This window comes from Bos taurus, chromosome 5 (assembly GCF_002263795.3).
Source record: "Bos taurus isolate L1 Dominette 01449 registration number 42190680 breed Hereford chromosome 5, ARS-UCD2.0, whole genome shotgun sequence".
NCBI lineage: Eukaryota > Metazoa > Chordata > Mammalia > Artiodactyla > Bovidae > Bos > Bos taurus.
The window spans coordinates 86,884,259-86,890,067 of record NC_037332.1 but is presented as its reverse complement, the minus strand read 5'-3'; the positions used below and the strand labels follow the sequence as shown (position 1 = coordinate 86,890,067).

General features: G+C 39.2%; 1 non-coding gene across 1 annotated transcript; it reads left to right on the top strand.

Moving 5' to 3' along the window:
• Positions 1-5,036: 5,036 nt before the first annotated feature.
• TRNAY-GUA (transfer RNA tyrosine (anticodon GUA)) lies at positions 5,037-5,108 on the top strand. The gene has a single exon. It is a non-coding gene; the product is annotated as a tRNA-Tyr (tRNA).
• The last annotated feature ends 701 nt before the right edge of the window (positions 5,109-5,809 follow it).

Genomic DNA, 5,809 nt, shown 5'->3' with positions numbered 1-5,809 from the left:
TTACTAGACGCTACCTACTATACAGCCAGTAACTTCTTGGTTTTCTTCATGTCATTAGAGATCAAATTCTTATATTACTTTTTATTCTGTGAAGCATATCCAAGTGTGGAGTTCCTTTTGAAGTGAATTTTTCAAATTACTTCCCTTAGATAATCTCCAGTGCTGAGAAATGCAATAAATACAACAGTAAAATACATCAACCCTTTGTACTTGGTCAGTTTCTTAACAAGAACATTATCCTCAGGCAAATACCAGACTAAAAAATAGGGTAAACACTTTGTACTAAAGGTTAGTGGGAAAATTCAGCCTTCAATTCACTTAAGATCATACAATGTTATGAATATGTTCTGTTTGCCACGCAATGTGCTAGGAACAACAAAATTTAAAAGATGAGTAAGTGTCATCTTACTGAGAAGGTGTTTATAATTTTGGGGAATGTATAATATGCATAAATATTTTGTATAGTAAATATATTATAAGTGTTTGTATGATATGCAGGAAATAAAAACTAATTTGCAAAGTACAACTGAAGACCTACATAGTCTTTGACGTAGTTAAAGAGCACAGACTTTGTAGTTAGTTCTGGGTTTGGCCACTTATTATATGATATTGAACAAGAAAACACTCTCATCTGAGCCTCGGTTTCATCTGAAAATGGGATAATAGTCCATAACTCAGAAGATAGGTGTAAGGATAAAATTAAATAAGATGGTATATGGACAATGTCTAATATTTTTCCTAACATGGAGTGGATGCTTAACAGTTCTGATCTCCTCCTTTATGTCTTCAAAGCTCTTGTATAGTATTTGTAGTTGTAGTATTATGCTGCCAGATTTATCATTCAGTCATTCAGCAAAAATCCCTGTATACATGTTATGTGCAAGGAACTCTATTGAAACAAAGTCCCTGCTGTAAAGAAAAATACAATTTGGGTGAGCAGGGTGGAGGGAAGGAGATGAAGAGCAGAAAATGAAATAGATGCTGTGAAGGAAATAAATAGGAGATCTATAGAAGATAATGATGGAATGAGGACTAATATAGATGAGAAGAGGAGAGTGAGTTCATGATAAAAGATGCAACAGAGAAGCAAATGCTAGGCCAGTTTTTATAGAACTTTGTAGGCCATAGCAAGAGGATTTTATATAAGGAATTAAATAATACAAATTTTATGTAATACAAATTACTATGAGTTGTCTGTCAGAAAAGAATGTAGAGGAAATGTGTAGAAGAAAAGACATCAGCTGAGAATCTTTTCATTACAGTAAGAAAGACATGCAGTAATATCAGGACTTAGGATGATAATTCTGGTGAGAGAGTGTATTATCCAGATTTGACATGGTTTTGTATGTAAAGTCAATGGCACTTCCTGAAAAATGGGATAAGGAGAATGAGGAGAAGGAAGGAATAGGGAAAACTCTGGATTTTGACTTAAGTAAAAGAATACATGATGACTTGAAAAACAGTGGGTGGAATTTGGGGGACAGAAGCCAAATTTACATGTGCTAAATAAGGGAAAATGGGGGATGAATTGGAACCAACTTGGGTAGACTATACATTCAAGACATTTTACTGCCTAAGAAAAGGAAGTGAAAATGAAGAAATAGCTGTTAGGAGATGTGGGGTCAAGAGGGCTTTTTTTTTTTTTTTAAAGATGGGAGATAGTGGTGGATTTTTTAAAAATATATGAACCAATAATTTCAGTTCAATCACTCAGTCATGTCTGACTCTTTGTATTCCAATGGACTATAGCACAGCAGGCTTCCCTGTCCATCACCAAATCCTGAGCTTGCTCAAACTCATCTCCATAGAGTCGGTGATGCCATCCAATCATCTCATCCTCTGTCGTCCCCTTCTCCACTTGCCTTCAATCTTTACCAACATCAGGGTCTTTTCCAATGAGTCAGTTCTTCACATGAGGTGGTCAAAGGATTGGAATTTCAGCTTCAGCATCAGTCCTTCCAATGAATATTCAGGACTGATTTCCATTAGGATGGACTGGTTGGATCTCCTTGCAGTCCAAGGGACTCTCAAGAGTCTTCTCCAACATGACAGTTCAAAAGCATCAATTATTTGGTGCTCAGCTTTCTTTATAGTCCAACTCTCACATCCATACATGACTGGTGGAAAAACCATAGCTTTGACTAGACAGACCTTTGTCAGCAAATTATGTCTCTGCTTTTTAATGAACTGTCTAGGTTGGTCATAGCTTTTCTTCCAAGGAGCAAGCATTTTTAATTTCATGGCTGCAATCACCATCTGCAGTGATTTTGGAGCCCCCCTCCAAAATAAAGTCTCTCACTACTTCCATTGTTTCCCCATCTATTTGGCCATGAAGTGATGGGACCAGATGCTATGATCTTAGTTTTCTGAATGTTGAGTTTTAAACATACTTTTTCACTCTCCTCTTTCACTTTCATCAAGAGGCTCTTTAGTTCTTCTTTGCTTTCTGCCATAAGGGTGGTGTCATCTGCATATCTGAGGTTATTGATATTTCTCCTGACAAACTTGATTCCAATTTGTGCTTCATCCAGTCCAGGATTTTGCATGATGTACTCTGCATATAAATTAAATAAGCAGGGTGACAATATACAGCCTTGACATACTCCTTTCCTTATGTACATCTCCTCTGATGTACTCCTCTGTTGTTCCATGTCCAGTTCTAACTGTTGCTTCTTGACCTGCATACTGATTTCTCAGGAGGCAAGTCAGGTGGTCTGGTAGTCCCATCTCTTGAAGAATTTTCCACAGTTTACTGTGATCCACACAGTTAAAGGCTTTGCTATAGTCAGCAAAGCAGAAATAGATGTTTTTCTGGAACTCTCTTGCTTTTTTGACGATCCAATGGATGTTGGCAATTTGATCTCTGGTTCTTCTGCCTTTTGTAAATCCAGCTTGAATATCTGGAATTTCATGGTTCATGTACTGTTGAAGCCTGGCTTGGAGAATTTTGGGCATTAATTTGCTAGTGTGTGAGATGAGTGCAATTGTGCGGTAGTTTGAGCATTCTTCGGCATTGCCTTTCTTTGGGATTGGAATGAAAACTGACCTTTTCCAGTCTTGTGGCCACTGCTGAGTTTTCCAAATTTGCTGGCATATTGAGTGCAGCACTTTCACAGCATCATCTTTTAGGATTTGAAATAGCTCAACTGGAATTCCATCACCTCCACTAGCTTTGTTTGTAGTGATGGTTCCTAAGGCTCACTTGACTTTGCATTCCAGGATGTCTGGCTCTAGGTGATTGATCACACCATCGTGGTTATCTGGGTCATGAAGATCTTTGTACAGTTCTTTTGTGTATTCTTGCCACCTTTTCTTAATATCTTCTGCTTCTGTTAGATCCATAACATTTCTGTCCTTTCTTGTGCCTATCTTTGCATGAAATGTTCCCGTGGTATCTCTAATTTTCTTGAAGATATTTTTAGTCTTCCCATTCTATTGTTTTCCTCTATTAGGAAGGTTTTCTTATCTCCCCTTGCTATTATTTGGAACTCTGCATTCAATGCAGAGTATATCTTTCCTTTTCTCCTTTGCTTTTAGCTTTTCTTCTTTTCTCAGTTATTTGTAAGGCCTCCTCAGACAACCATCTTGCCCTTTTGTATTTCTTTTTCTTGGGAAAGTTCTTGATCACTGCCTCCTGTACAATGCAATGGACCTCCTTCCATAGTTCTTCAGGCACTCTATCAATCAGATCTAATCCCATAAATCTACTTGTCACTTCCACTGTATAATCATAAAGGACCATTATGATTATACTTCCCTTATGAACTGGTAAGATGAGAGACAAATGATATTTTTTTCCTCTCACCTTTAATGAGGTGCAAATTGACATACTGCACTGAATAAGTTTAAGGTATATAACATGATCATTTGACTTACATACATTGTGAAATGATATTTCAGTTCAGTTCAGTCCAGTCACTCAGTCGTGTCCGACTCTTTGTGACCCCATGAATCGCAGCACGCCAGGCCTCCCTGTCCATCACCAAATCCTGGAGTTCACTCAAACTCATTTCCATCGAGTCGGTGATGCCATCCAGCCATCTCATCCTCTGTCAGCCCATTCTCCTCTGCCCCCAATCCCTCTCAGCATCAGAGTCTTTTCCAATGAGTCCACTCTTCTGATCAGGTGGCCAAAGTATTGGAGTTTCAGCTATAACATCAGTCCTTCCAATGAACACCCAGGACTGATCTCCTTTAGGATGGACTGGTTGGATCTCCTTGCAGTCCAAGGGACTCTCAAGAGTCTTCTCCAACACCACAGTTCAAAAGCATCAATTCTTTGGCACTCAGCTTTCTTCACAGTCCAACTCTCACATCCTTACATGACCACAGGAAAAACCATAGCATTGACTAGACGGACCTTTGTTGGCAAAGTAATGTCTCTGCTTTTGAATATGCTGTCTAGGTTGGTCATAACTTTCCTTCCAAGGAGTAAGCGTCTTTTAATTTCATGGCTGCAATCACCATTTGCAGTGATTTTGGAGCCCCAAAAAATAAAGTCTACCACTGTTTCCACTGTTTCCCCATCCATTTCCCATGAAGTGATGGGACCAGATGCCATGATCTTAGTTTTCTGAATGTTGAACTTTAAGCCAACTTTTTCACTCTCTTCTTTAACTTTAATCAAGAGGCTCTTTAGTTTTTCACTTTCTGCCATAAGGGTGGTGTCATCTGCATATCTGAGGTTATTGACATTTCTCCAGGCAATTAGTGAACATCCATCATGTCATATAAGTAAAAAAAGAAAGAAAGAAATAGAAAAAATATTTTCCCTGTGATGAGAACTCTTAGGATTTACTCTCTTGTTGTTGTTATTTATTAGCTAAGTCCTGTCTGACTTTGCAACCCCTCAGACTGCAGCACACCAGGCTTCCCTGTCCTTCACTATCTCCTGGAGTTTGCTCAAGTTGATGTCCATGGAGTCAGTGATGCTATCTAACCATCTCTTCCTCTGCCACCCTCTTCTCCTTTTGCCTTCACTCTTTTCCAGCATCAAGCTCTTTTCCAATAAGTCGGCTCTTCACATTGGGTGGGCTTCCCTGGTAGCTCAGACGGTAAAGCGTCTGCCTGTAATGCAGGAGACCCGGGTTCAATTCCTGGGTTGGGAAGAATCCCTGGAGAAGGAAATGGCAATCCACTCCAGCATTCTTGCCTGGAAAATCCCATGGATGGAGGAGCCTGATAGGCTACAATCCATGGGGTCGCAAAGAGTCGGACACGACTGAGCGACTTCACTCACTCACTCTTCACATCAGACTCAGACTCATCAGTTGTTACCCTCTTAACAGCTTTCATATATAACATACAACAGTGTCAATTACATATATCATGTTGTACATTACACCTCCATCACTTATCTTTGTTATACCTGGAAGTTTGTACATTTTGACTATCTTTGCCCACTAGGGGGATGGACACATGCCCGACCTCTGGTAACCACAAATCTGATCTCATTTTCTATGAGTTTGTTTTTGAAGTGTCATTGACCTACAACAGTATGTTAGCTCCTCTTACCCAACATAGTGATTTAATATTTCTGTACATTTCATAATAAGTCTATTTATGATATGCCACCACACAAAGATATTAGATAATTATGACTATATTCCCCACACTATACATTTCACACTCCTGACTCATTTATTTTGCACTTGGGAGATGGTACCTCCTAATCTCCCTCACCTATTTCTTTCCTCCCCACAGTCCCCTCCCCTCTGGTCTCCATATGGTAAATTGCCAACTCAGGAGTACAAACTAATGTACTTATAAACAAGAAAAGTTTGCAGTGGTCACTACCCCAATATGATGA